Source organism: Antedon bifida, chromosome 6, assembly GCF_963402885.1.
Source record: "Antedon bifida chromosome 6, ecAntBifi1.1, whole genome shotgun sequence".
NCBI classification, from domain to species: domain Eukaryota; kingdom Metazoa; phylum Echinodermata; class Crinoidea; order Comatulida; family Antedonidae; genus Antedon; species Antedon bifida.
In genome coordinates this window covers 2618740-2633702 of record NC_136231.1, presented here as the reverse complement: position 1 = coordinate 2633702, position 14963 = coordinate 2618740, and the positions used below count along the sequence as shown (strand labels likewise).

The 14963-nt window shown below is 30.9% G+C and overlaps 2 protein-coding genes across 2 annotated transcripts in view; both read left to right on the top strand.

Moving 5' to 3' along the window:
* The window catches only part of LOC144845792 (death-associated protein kinase 1-like), a 64189-nt gene that overhangs the window by 23153 nt on the left and 26073 nt on the right, over nucleotides 1–14963 (top strand). The window lies entirely within an intron of this gene.
* The window catches only part of LOC144845814 (uncharacterized), a 47285-nt gene continuing 44219 nt past the window's right edge, over nucleotides 11898–14963 (top strand). The window contains exon 1 of the mRNA XM_078703262.1: nucleotides 11898–12069. The gene's annotated coding sequence lies outside the window, so the exon portion shown is untranslated. The remainder of the gene's footprint in view (nucleotides 12070–14963) is intronic.

Sequence of the window (14963 nt, the reverse complement as noted above, 5' to 3'; positions counted from 1 at the left end):
TGTTACTTACGGCATCAAGCACATAATGTATACCAAATAACTAGACTTGTACGTCAATTGAAGCTGGTTATGATTAAAAACTGCTACATTTTCTTTATTTAAAGTCCTTTCAATTTTAAAAAAAAATAAATAAAAAAATAAAATATCTTGTAATAAGGTTGGCTTATAGAACTGAAAGCAACTGTGTCGCCATACCTGCTCCCAGCAACTGACCACAACAAAGCAGTTGCAATATGTTTGAACTGAAAGGAACTATACATAACTAAAAAGTATTTTTGTCACATGCATGGTATGGGTAACCACAATCAGTTCTATGTTCACATAAGTAGTCACACACCATGGTTCCTTTTGGGTCTGTTCAGTTTGTCAAAAGGCGACATAGTTCCTTTGACTTTAGTTATTTTCTGTTCCATGTCGATATAAATATATTTTTAATAAATATATAATTTGCTGGTTCATCTGATAAAAATAATTTATTAAACAAATACTAATGCTTTTAATCTACCATTCTAATTTCATAATATTTCATAATACATAACTTTGATTTTGTTTAAATGACAGGTCACTGTCCAAAGAAACTTGTAGATTAGATTTTTGCTTTACTAACCGTTTCCTAATATATCATTAAAAGTTGTTCTGCGTTGAATATTTTTATTTAGTTTTTCTTTACTTTTTACTTTGCAAGCAGCCGTCGCAAAATCAAAGCAGCTCAGAAGAAGGGATTTAAAACAAGTTGAGCACATGGTACAATGGATAGCACTAACTACTAGATATGTTCATCTATTGTAAAGTGTCATATTAAAACAAATAAGCTCATGCTCTTTTCCTTTTGATAAATCCTAATAGTTTTCAGTTTAAAGGGTGGCTCCGGGTTTAAAATTTATATTGTTTATTATAAAATGTATACCATTCAACATTGATGGTATACCACTTATTTTTCAACACAACGTTTGTTCTGCTTCACTGACACAAAATAAGTGGGGTTATTTTCAATGTTGCTTCAAAGGTTTATATTTTAAAATAAACAATAGCAACTTTGAAGGTGTTTTTTTTGTAAAACCAAATGCAATATGTTAATATCTCTGGAATTAAAAAAATGTTGTTATACCATTCCATTTATCAATGATTTGGTAATCCAAGGATAACAATATTACCGAAGGGGAATACAGTATATGTTTTAATACTGCTGTCAACCAGTATGCAGGGAAACCCCTAGACAGGGGACACCTATATTAACTTTGTTGGGTATTTAATGTGTCCCCTTAATAGAGGTTCTGCTGTATTAATAAGCAATTTGTGGGTTGGAGATAATGGGCTTAATTTGTGTTGGTATGACAGTTAGTACACTGTTCACTACTGTACTGTTACTTCTGTAAAAAAATAATATGTACCAGGTATATTCTCAAGTATTGCAAGATCTGCCTATAAAATGAACTGTGACAATTTTTTTATATGTTGTGACAACTGAAAATTATGCCTAAAAATATCATATTGGTGGGAGTTGTTTTTGTTCACTCAAACAAAAGAGTGTTCATTTAAAATGTAAGAGTGAAAAAAAAAAGATCTACCTTCTCAATATTTCAATGTAGATTATCAATTATCAAATTAATATTACTACTGTGCATTCGAGACAAATCTCTAAATTTAAATGAAAATTTATTGCAGACGAATGCAACAAAACATAAAACAAAAGTGTAAATATAAAAGTTTACACCTACCCTAAAGCTCTGTCTACACTATCAAACTAGTTTGACAAAAAAAACTGTGATGTGCCCAAATATGGTAGTGATATACCCAAATATGGTAGTGATATGATGTCATCATGTCCATGGGCACATCCCATTTTTTTGTCACATAAAGTTTGATAGTGTAGAAGAGCTTTACACGAGAATATTCCGTACATATGTAAACCTGTGTTGTTTTTACTCTGTTAATAATAGTTAGTGTATATATTATATACTTTGGTTGTAGTATTATTTTTCTGAAGTTTATATGCACCTTTCAATTTCAAATTTATACTTTATATAATAATATATATAAAGTATAAACTAATTTAATAGTGAAGAAATAATAATCGATTACTGTTTATCATTTAATATCTTATTGATGTGTTCATTCATTTCAAAGCTTATAATTAATAAGAACGAAAGTTAAGCAATATTAATTTTTAAAATGAGAATGATAGAAATTTCAGTCATTATTATTTGTGTTTGCTTGCTGTGTAGACATAATTAGATCATTTAATTCTGTAAATTATTCATATAATCTTAGAATGCCGTACAAGCTTTATTAGAACCTTTCTTTAAAAAAATTGTTCTCTACAAAAAGTATTTTTAACAATGCAGTGTATATGTTTTCATTTAATTATATTTATATTAACAACTCATTAAAATCAATGGCTGTTACCTCCAAGGTTAATAAAACAATCGTTATCTTGCGTTGCTGGCATTGCAGCTAAGATTTCACATTGATAAATAATCCTAACATACAATTAATTCAGTATTTTTACCATTTAACTGTGGAGAATTACTAATTCCACTGTGATTCTGTTTTTGGCAAACTCCTATTTCTGATGACAAAAACCAATAGATGCACTGATTATATTTAAATAACATAGTATAACACTGAATCATGGCTTGCCTTTTGATGCCAAAAAACCCCAAAATTATTTGCTCAGCAGAAACAGGCCCAACCCCCTGAATCGTCACTGTCTCTCTTCACTCACTGATTTCATTATGTATTTTTCACCTACACATGATTCTTAACATATTCTGCATATGCAAGCACTTCATTGACTGAATCTACTAATAGCATCTGTTATTAACTGTGTTATTCTGTGAATTAAACTAGATGTCATTTATAGCTTGTTTGTAGTGGAGCTGTGGGTATTATGAATAGAGTAGTATTTGTTAAATGGTTAGTTTTAGTATGTGTTCCCAACCACCCAAGGCTTGTATATTTTCTCATAAGCTATGTTTCAAACTAAGGGTCTGTTCAGACCTACAAAATGTATGGATGTCACATTATATGAGAAAATGTAAGGCATTTTTAGTTGATGCCATACTGCTGTGCAGTATAATTGTTCTCACCTCAACGCAGGGGGCAGAGGCCCCTAGATGGTTTAGCACTCCTAAGGTGCTCTCAATTGCTGGGGTATTTGCATCGGACTGGTCATGCTCTTGGTTTAACCAGTGAGCGCTCATAGCTTTATGCTTATACATACGAAAAATCATATTTCACTTAAGTGTTAGTGAATAATGATAACTTAAACTTGGAATAATAATCGTATTTCATCTATAGGTTTATAAAATCAAGACCTTGGTGAACTTTAGCGAAATATCTCACTTAAGTACAATTAATACAGCCATTGAACTTTATGATCTAAATAATATTCTTTGATTTATTACCTTTATGATATATGCTATGACACATTCATAATTATACTGATATAAGTTTGTACACTAAGTAGACTTAATTTTTAAGACTAAAGCATTTAAATAATATTAATACATAGTACATAGATTATATACAGTACATAGGTTTATACATTATACGGATTAACTATAGACAGATTTTTTTTATCTATTTCTTATGTATATTTTAATAATTGCTTTTGAAAATAATGACCAAATAAATGAATCAAGTTTTCTTTATTACTGAAGATCATTTTAATAATATATATTTATTATGATAGATTTACATTTCAGAAATTGTATATATAAAGGGCTATTTTTGTAGTATAGGATGACTAATATGTGAGATAGAAATTGTTTGTTGTCAAGTGCTACCAGGTTTTTGTCAAAAGTAGTATCTAAATTTATATTGTTATTAATTGACCTTGCACTTAAGTGTTTTCTGTTTAGTATAGCGTGGTTACATTTGTGAAAAATCTAATTATCAAAAATTGCGTAACATTTGCATTATCCTATTCATGTTTCCCAATCAAATATAAGAACATTTGCATATCCTATGCGTCCCCCAATCAAATATAAGAACATTTGCATATCATATGCGTCCCCCAATCAAATATAAGAACATTTGCATATCCTATGCGTCCCCCAATCAAATATAAGAACATTTGCATATCCTATGCATCCCCCAATCAAATATAAGAACATTTGCATATCCTATGCGTGCCCCAATCAAATATAAGAACATTTGCATATCCTATGCGTGCCCCAATCAAATATAAGAACATTTGCATATCCTATGCGTCCCTCAATCAAATATAAGAACATTTGCATATCATATGCGTCCCTCAATCAAATATTAGAACATTTGCATATCATATGCGTCCCTCAATCAAATATAAGAACATTTGCATATCATATGCGTCCCTCAATCAAATATTAGAACATTTGCATATCCTATGCGTCCCTCAATCAAATATAAGAACATTTGCATATCATATGCGTCCCCCAATCAAATATAAGAACATTTGCATATCATATGCGTCCCTCAATCAAATATAAGAACATTTGCATATCCTATGCATGCCTCAATCAAATATAAGAATATTTGCATATCCGGATTTATATGGCCCAATCAAATATTAGAACATTTGCATATCCTATGTGTCCCCCAATCAAATATTAGAACATTTGCATATCCTATGTGCACGCCAATCAAATACACCTAGGCGTATTCAAGAGTTTATTTAGTCCACACAATAATATATTTAGCGCCCTCTGTAATATTTTGTTGGTTATGTTTTTACACCAGTGCAAGTAGTCTAAGTTCTAGATAACGATTTGGCTTATTTTCCAAAAGAGAAAAATATCTTGGCATACATGGCATGTTGTAAATATATACTTGAGTTACGAATAAAAATCAAAAACGCTTGTTGGATACTTCAAGAAATTATTCAATATATTGTAGTACATGTACAAGTAGTTCTAAATTGGTGGTTCTTCATAATTGCAGGTCATTAAATACTTTTTTATATAAGAAATATTATTTTTGAACAGTTAACATTTTAAAGGAGTCTCTGTCATCACTTTGCTATTGCTTGAGGTTGCTCTGGTATTTCTTGTTCCTTCCTTCTCTTTTTATTACACCACTTCTCTATAAATTTCTCAGATCCATACAGTATGTGCAGCGTAGACCTTCAGTGCATCTTAGTGTACTGTCCAACTACAGTATAGCCCAGCTAATAGACTGGCTGACATATAGCCAGATTATTTGCCATTAAAATATGGGTTAATTGCCAATAATATTTTAACATACATACTTTATTAGCTTGTTTACAATCAAACACTATTCCAGTTTCAATGATCTATATCTGAGTTATGATGCTCTGTTGTAAGGCCCACTGTGGGGTATCTGAGCTAATGGTATTAAAATATTCATGATTGGTCCTTTTATACACACGCGTACAGTAAAACCACCACATGTTGATCGTTAAGCCACCCACAATCTCAAATTTAATTCTTTACAAACAGAATTAAATATTCGCTGATTCAAGATCCTATCACAATGATAAAAATGAAAACAAAAAACATTATTTATTATTTTAGATAAAAATCTTTTCTGAAAAATTCTTAGAATAATTAAAGTTATGACTGATTAAATTTTGTACTTTTCTGTGTTTTTTCCATTGATTGATCCACTTGATAAACAGAATGAATAAAACAATAAAATAAATAAATCAAATAAATAATCATGGTTGTTTTAAATTGAGCTCAATTAAGCAGTTTCAAAATTAATCTAAAATGTTCAATCTGGTATTAAATGTTAAATACAAATTGGCATGTTCACATCAGCTAATAACACAACTGTAATGATGATCCCTATTATTCAGCCTTGTCTTATTAGAAAATTATGTGTGTCTTGCTTTGCTTGATATTTTAATTTGAACTCTTAATATTGAGAGAAATGGTTCCAGATGAAAGGTAGGGTTGATTTAGAATGAGGGCAATGACTGGAAAGGTTGAGCTCAAAGAATATTCTACTATACAAAATGTTTAGATTTCATGTTATCTAAAATAGAATTGGATATTGAAATATAGGAGATGAGGTTGAGATCAAGAATATTGTACATCGTACAAAATGTGTTACATTATTATTACATTAAAGGGTATATTGATGTGGATGGCCAGAGGTGTTGAGCCCAAAGAATTACATATACAACAGTTTAACATTTATGTTTTTTAACATTGTCATTAATGGGTGTTGAATTAGGGGAACACCATGGGGGTTGAGCACACATGATTATGTAGGATATATATTACATTGTGTTCCCTAGCATAGGTTTGGGATGAACAGAGGGTTTGATATCACTGAGTTACAATGTATTAAGAGGGTGTTGAAAGAGAGATGGCCGGGCCTGACCCCACTTGTTTCATTGTGATATAAAGTTAAAAGGATGTTGAAAGAGAGATGGCCAGGCGGCTGACCCTGCTGGGACTGACAAATGAAAGAATACTTTGTTATAGGAATATTTATTGATATCACTTTATTTTTTAAAAATCACTTTGATACATTAAAGGAAAACTATCGAGAAAGAAGTAACATATTTTGGGGGAGTTCTGTATGTTTCATTTGTATAGGAAAATAGTTTTAGTTCATAACAGTTGTGGTACATTCACTTCATATTCTGTCATTCTTCACTTTTTTGTTCTTTTGCTTAATGCTTAAGCGTTGTTAGTTATACCTTACAACCATTACCATTTATCCTGCTATCATTCAAAACCACACACACCATGATATTCTGCTTTCCAAATTAGTATATATTTTACACATTCAAGTCCTTCAATATACCAACCCATATTGACTAGTATAATGAGTGTATCTTACTATTAGTATGAATATACTTACTGTTACTTTATGAATAATTAATATGAAATTAAATATTGTTTGATGTGCTGTGTGTAATGTAATAATTTAGAAATCATTGTTTATGCAAATATATGCAATTATTTATATTGAATAAAAGATGTGGTATACTAATTGTGATGTTTTAAATTTGTTTACTATCATTTGTAATTATAATATGGGCACGTTTTTACAGACCTACCAATCACGCCTCTGCGCCTATTCTTATGGTTAAATTTTCTTACGCATGACAGCAGCACAGCTAAAAATGAAAGTGGGGCGCCAAACCTAATAAGCCTGACAAGGGGATGGAAGGGCATACAGTATATAAGGGATTTGAATCGGTATGTCAGATAGAACCTCCTACGATGTGCATAAAAAATAGAAAATCCTCCCACATTATGCGTTGTCAATCGCCGATGGACCAGCGATATTTTTAATCCTCCTAAAATGCAGTGCAGTGCTCCCTCCCCCAGCCAGTGGCATCTATGACTGTATAGGTAAAATAACTACTGCTAAAGTGCAAACCCACACTTTTATTTTAAGCTTATTGATTAGAAATACATTCGTTACTTTCGGTAAATTAATATTTTCTAACATATTATTTAATTTCTTTTTATTCATCTCATAAAACAAACAAAAACACAAAACAAACAAGGAGTAAAACATATTTTTAAAGATGAAATGGAAAACCCCAAGGGGCTTGTGATAGGATGCCCACTACAAACTAGTTGCATTAATTAAGATACCGTGAAAAGAATAAGTATATATATAGACGAATAGACAATGACAGGGGACTCGCATTAAATGCGCTATCAACATAGTATAAAACTTGCTACAATATGTCTTATTACACCAGCTAAGGAACTACTTTTGTAATACAGAGTAATTGGGTTTTTTTTGCATTCGCTGGTCTCTTGAAGTCTGCTTATATTATTATTTACAGACAGATAAAAACATTGTTCTCATCAGTATTGATTGAGACTAATTGGAGAATAAATAGAATTTGAAGCAACTTGTAATGAAAGAAATTAGAAAAAAGATGATGAAAATGGATAATTTCTAGTGTTGCAAAGTGTTCTTTTAAAAGAAACAATGTAGGTTCTACACTATCACAAATCAAAGGCTATGTATGAATTTGAAAGAAAATAAAATAAAAAGAAAATGAAATTGAATACATTTTTCTATTTGTTGCAAAAGTACACAAAAATGCATACTTGACAAAAAATCAGTAAAAATAGAGGTTGCAACTTTGCGCTCTATGTTTATATATAAAGTAGCAAAACCACTTTCAAAGAATACTGGATTTATCATAAATCTAGACAAACCCAACTCATAATTTTGTAAATGCAACGTTTTTAGTCTTGCGGCTACTTGTTGTAAGTTTTATACCAGAATAAATAAGTTTAAAAAAACAAACAAAAAAAAAGTAATTCTTGTACTGTACATTAAATCATAGGTTCCACAGCGATTTGACCTAATACAACCGGGGCAAGTCTAATGTACATTATAATAATGTTAAAGTTTATATTATAAATAGTGATGTCCATATTCATGAAAATCAATAGTAATAAATTAGATTGAAAAATATTGATATTAATAGGATGTTTAAGGGAAATATGATCTATATAAATTAAATTATAATTATGCCTATTAGATTATTGGCAGATCAACCTGTCATTTTGCTTGAGGGTGTTGGTTGATGACTTCATTTAATTTTTTTTTTTAATTCTTGAAGATAGAAAAGGGTAAATAATAGAAGTGGATTTAATTAAACACATTGTCAATCATTTTCTAAATAATAAATAAATATTCAATTATTAAAAGTTAGTTATTACTAATTATAATAATAATTTCTTCAACAAATATCTTGCGAACCCACAAAAAAAGACATTTATACCAAACAAGCAGAATCTAGACATTAAACCGGCTTTATTTCTTTTCTTTTATCCTTAATGTAATAATGTCATTATTACTGGATTTTTTTTCATAGTGAAGAATGGAACTAAAAGATTGATTATTTGATTTTTATTTTATTTGAATATTTGATAAAATATTTTTATCATTGAACCACAGTAAGAATAAATATATGCCTGCCCTCTATCATCTGTCTTTGTTGAATATCAAGACAAAAAAAAATGATAATAAAAATGATATAAAATCAAAACAAATTATATGTTAGATTTTTTAAAATTTGATAGCTTTTATATATTGCTGTTTATTTAATATCGACATTAAAATATCTTGAGCAAATGACAAGGTAGCAACAAATCAAACCTGACAGTAGTTGAAATAGGATTTACATTGACCAATCAGATTGCTATGCTATCCTGGAGAATCATTGAAGCCTTGCTGGTGTATGACCAGTGAAAACAAACAATAAAAGTGTTGAACCTATCAACACATGTGCAAAACGCAACACTACCATCAGTATTAAACTGTGCCAGTCTTGTTGGAAGGCATGTTGTGCTTGTAATAGGGATATTTAACTATAATTTGCACGGTAAGTAGCTTTACTTGTTTTAGCAGTGTATCTATTTCACAAAGGAAAGATGATGTAATACACACAGATCAATTATCATACATAGCACATAGTATTCTGTATTGATAATATAATATATATATTAATAATACAGATCTATCTTAATACAGATATTAATACCATCAGCGTGATATGTACAGTACCAACACTGTTGTGGCCTTAAACTTCCATTCTTGTGATCCTGGTTTTTCACATTTTCTCCAGGTTTACAAGGATCATAAGACATGATAAGTTTTGATATAAATGAATGTGTGTTGTTCTCTGCAATAAAATACTACAAAAAATCTCAATCAAATTTACTAGGCCTATATATATTGCAGCCTCTGTATAACCATGATGGCATCTGCAGTCATATATTATGATTTTTTTTAACGCACCACATAGACACCACTGCTTGTCGCTGCGCTCCTCGCCTTCAGATGTGTATGTAAATAATAAATCGAATCTGAATCTGAATGTATATGATATTGTGAATGTGAATTTATCCATATAGAAATACTGTATCTAAATGTGACAATGCATCCTCATGGGGCAGTGACGTTACTCATTTATAACCTGATCTCCCAATATCCAACCAACCTTGTTTTGGTTCATAGCAACTATGCCATATTACCATTGCATATAGTTTTATGTATACAGTAATATAATTTGATTGGCTGGACCACTTGTTCAATACAATTCCAACTGTCCGTGTCAAAATAATCGCATTTTTCATCACAAGAGCAAGAAAAGAAGTGAAGCATTACTACATTACATATGGAACATCTTATAATGTCAATGGGTTGGCTTAATTAACATGTGGTGGGTTATATTAGTGCTGCCTATGTTTAATTGCAAGAGGTTAGAAAAACACATAAAGGAACACAATTATCCTGGTTGTTTTAAAATTGTTTACAATTGAGTCATGTGGAATTAATAGTATCCATATTGGAGAGAATACCACCTTGTTTCTAAACTAATCGGCCAATGGTTTTGGTATTAGTAAGGCGGTTTTGATTGAGATATTGTCACTAGATATAAGGGATGTCAAGGCTCATCTTCGGCTGTATGCCTACATATGGCCTTATAGGCTATTATTATATTTCAGGACAGGACACGTGAGCATTAAAATACAAGTAGCAGGAACTGTTATTTAATCCAGATTGTTCAGTACCAATTTAGTAGTATATAGTTTTCCAACATAAACATTAATCAAACCTTTTCACATAAGAACTATACTGGCCATGTTTTAGATTATGAACATCATCAGCCCCACCCCACCTACATTTTAGTGATTTAAAAATACAGTATATAACTGTCATTTACTTTTAGTATTATTTTTACAATTACAACCAAGTTCCCAGCAAATCTTCAATTATGCTAAACCCCTCAAGTTATTTTAGTTGTAATGTTAGTAGATTTTGTAACTGCCCCTAGCTGAAATACCAGATTCTTGGCAAGGCCAAGGAATCTTATATCTAGACCCTAGATAACCAACCTCTGTGGGCCCAGGCTGGGATGGAAAGAACAGTTTATTTTCTTGCCTATAGAAATTGGTAAAAAAAAGAGAACCAATCTTAAAAACCTCAATTGATTTCATAATTACCAGAACCTGAAAAGAAACCTCCAAAAAATGTTTTTATCAATAATATGATTGTTTATCGTCTAATTTGAGAAAAACTTCCAAATTTGCAAAACCGGTTGTTTTTGTTTATGTTTAAAAAAAAATTTATAATAATTAGTAGGACAAAATATTAAACATAATGAATTAATATAGGCCTATTAATTGCCATTTTTAAAAAAAAGGTCACAGGGCTATAATTGTGTCATACTTTGATTACAAAATTAGTCACATAAAGAGAAGCTTTCTGCTTTTTAAAAGTGCACTTATAGTTAACAGTACACTTAAAAAAGACAACAATCATGTAACAATAATGAATAGTAGAACAACAACCTCTAGAGACCTAATACTCTTGCATAAAAAATCCCCCTAAAGTGGCCTAGCACAGTTCGCAAACACTACAGGATGCTGGTATCTGTTTGGTATGTGACATTACTTTGTCTTTAATTGCCAGGATTGTAGAGTTAAACTGTGGCGTTGCATTGGTACTAGCGTATACAATCCACAGGAGGTTCGCCAGGTGTACACGTCAAATCAAAATTATTTTTGATTATACATTGTGATCTTATAAAATTGAAGATGAAATGTTCTTTATTTTTTATTTTAATTTTTTTGTCAATAATGGGTTGTCTTTGGTTAAAGCCCCCTTCCCTACGTTTTTTAGATCTAATTTAAGATCACAAACTATATTTAATGTAAAAATAATACTATATGGTCCTATTGCGATAACTTTTTTCGTCTTTAAACGGTTAAAAATGTGAAAAATAAGTCGATTCTAATAATTATAGCGGCCCGCTATAAATCCCAAAATGCATTGCGCGCGGATTGATATTTTTGTTTTTCACCTGTAATTCGCCCACTTTTCGATCGATCGTGAGGCCAAAACAAATGGAAGACTCCTAACTTTTCAGCGAAAATACCGGGTTTTCCTCAATTTGTCTGGCAAAAATAGAAAGACAATTAATGCAGCAACTATACAACGTCAGGCTAGGTATATAGCTAGCGTACGATGTTCGTACGTTACCGATGTTTACCAGCTAGGCCTACAAAACTAAGCCTAGCTAGGCTAGGCCTAAGACCGTCCACGAGAGGTCGATCGCCGCGAGCTACTTAGGTAGTGCATTGTTTCTCACTTTTTATCATAATTTACCATAAAACGTACATTTAAGACAAGGAATGACATGGTTTAATGTTTTAAAAGTGATATATATGTATTATTTTCCAAAAAACGTCCAAAATTGCAGGGAAGGGGTCTTTAAGTCTATTTCCTGCTTAGAGTCTAGATAATTTTAATAATCAACAGCGCTCTGATTTTTATGAAATAGCGCTATATAAATGTTGCATTATAAAATGTTGCATTTTAAGGGATTTTTTTTGTTGCAAGAATTATTTTAAAATGCGACATGAATTTTTAATAGAAAGAAACATATAGCTCAGTTTTTCCCAGGGTCCAGTAATTTTTGTAATCTAACCTTTTAGTTTTATGTATTACTATAACTGCTTGGCCATTAGTAAGAGATGTTACTTTATTCCATAAACATTAATGTGGTTACACTACCCATTCTACTCGGCAATTTTCTTAGTCAAATCTTTATTATAAATTAAGAATTCTATATTTTTATAAATGTACTATGTCATTTTTTAAAATCATTTTCCAAACTTTTGTTATATATTTTTACAACTTTTTTATGACAACCTTCCAACTAAATCTGCTGCATAATTCCAAATAACTGGTCATTAATTTGAATTATATTAATAATATTAGTAATAATTAAAAAATATATTTTATACACTGACTTCTAAAAAATGTAGGTGGTTATTGAATAAAACACGCTCAGACGGTCAGTGTAAACAAATCAATTTGAGTTTTCACCCTTATTTTTTCTTTTTAGGGGTTTTTTGATCGATTTTTATGTTTTGAGTTAATTTTACGATTTAGTAAAAAGTTGGCAATTGTCGACGTGAAATTCGTGGGCTGATTTTATCGGTTATTTTCTCTCAACAGAAGTCAGTCATGGGTATTGTATCTTGTCACAAAGTGCAATGGCAGCAGATAAGTTGAAAATAACCACTCAATCATATCCTGACTACAGTCATTTTACTTCCAGAAATATCTATTGTCAATGTTAATATTGTACAGTAGTTTGTTTCAGTGCCAAAAATATACCATAATAACAATAACATACTTGTACAGTTTTCATATGTTTCTTCCAATATATTGTTTGAAGATTTGCATGGCGAAATAAATATGTTGATATAAAGTTTGCAGTACACCACGTATATATCTGAAAAGAACAGTTGAGTTTCTTGATGTTTTAATCAATATATTCCGATCGTCCTCAGGAGTGACAACGATTCATTTTATTGGTATGTTTGGGAGAACTACATGAAGTATTTTCAGAAGAAATGGGTTACCAAGTTATAGATAACATTATATTTTATAATCAATTTGAGGATATGCAGCAGAAAAATGTAAATTTAGAAATATTAGAATCTACCAGTGCCAAAGTAATTATACATTATTGTAACAAAACAAATTAAATACCCAATATCTTTGGTTATTGAATATATAATATACTGCAAAGTTGGTTAGATTATAGATTATTGTTTTAATTGTTTAATTAAACTGAAATTAGGAGTAGATGTTTCCTTTTTAGTTTAAACAGATTCCAGTTTGACATTTTAAATGTGACCTCTGACATTCTATTTCATAGCTTATGACTAAATACATATGTACAAGATATATTTCCGCAGTATCATTATGTTGCTAATAATGTTATATTTCCGTTCAATGCTGGTCAGTCGTTTATGTTAATCATTATTTAAACTTACTACATTACATTTGCTCATAGAAACTAAACCTTGCTGTAGGAATTCATGATTTAGAAATACAGGTTATGAGTGATTAAAAATGATAAATGAAGTTATGAATGTAACCGTAATGTTTGCATTGTATTTGCCAAAATTAAGGCAGGACCGGTCCTAGCCAAGTGGTTCCGTTATCGTCTATTCACACAATGTTCAAAGAAAGAAACTTGGGACTTCTATCTGAAATATATTAAACGTCTGTTTGGATTAGCAACTAAAATTTCGTCCAAAAGATTCTTATACAGACATTTATTTATTTATTTCATCCTTGTACTACAGAAGAACCCCTCCACTTACGAACAAGAGTAAATGTGTATTCAAACATTTGTCCAACCAATATTTAGAAGACACCCACTCTACAAAGATATCCCCTTCATAGTGATTCTACTTTACTTATTTTCTATACCATTGTGTAAATTGGAATCAAGTCTTCTATTGGAATGTTCTGTGTACGTCATAGCCGTTGGTTATTAACATGATAACATTCTCTACATTACTGTCAATTGTTTATGCTTCCGTTACCAATGTTAAGAAATTAAATTGATGATCCTCACACTTTGTGACAAGTGGTCTTTAAATTGGAAGGTTTTATTAGGACACCCATTCTTTATCTTTTATTGCATGCTTTCTGTAAACTCTTTGATAAAATGTTCATTTCAGAGATGGAACCAAAAAGATCTGATGGCATCGTTCTGTCTTCTCTAAACACATCACTCTAACCCCCCTTACCCCCTATACACCCCCCCCCCCCCCACACACACACCCACCCCTTTCTCTCTAAAAAAAAAAAATCAGAAGCTTGAAAATTCATGTATTCTGAGCTGAATAAACTAATAATATTTCATCAATGCATCTGATTGTAGTGGAGCTCTAGCTTGGTCCTTACATCCTTCAAATCCCAATGTCCGGATTCAATTCTGACCTATAGTGCCAGGGTTGTATTACTCACAACTTTTTCAACTCCACTCCCTAGGCCTCAAATGAGACTAAAAAAGATAAATTATTACATAGTAATTGGCAAGTTACTCGCTGTTGGATGCGAATGAAATAATAAAAAAAATATGATTATAGTTTAAATTTCTATTTAACATAGATGCATACAAAATAATGAGACAACCTGTAAAGGACAATGCGTGCAGA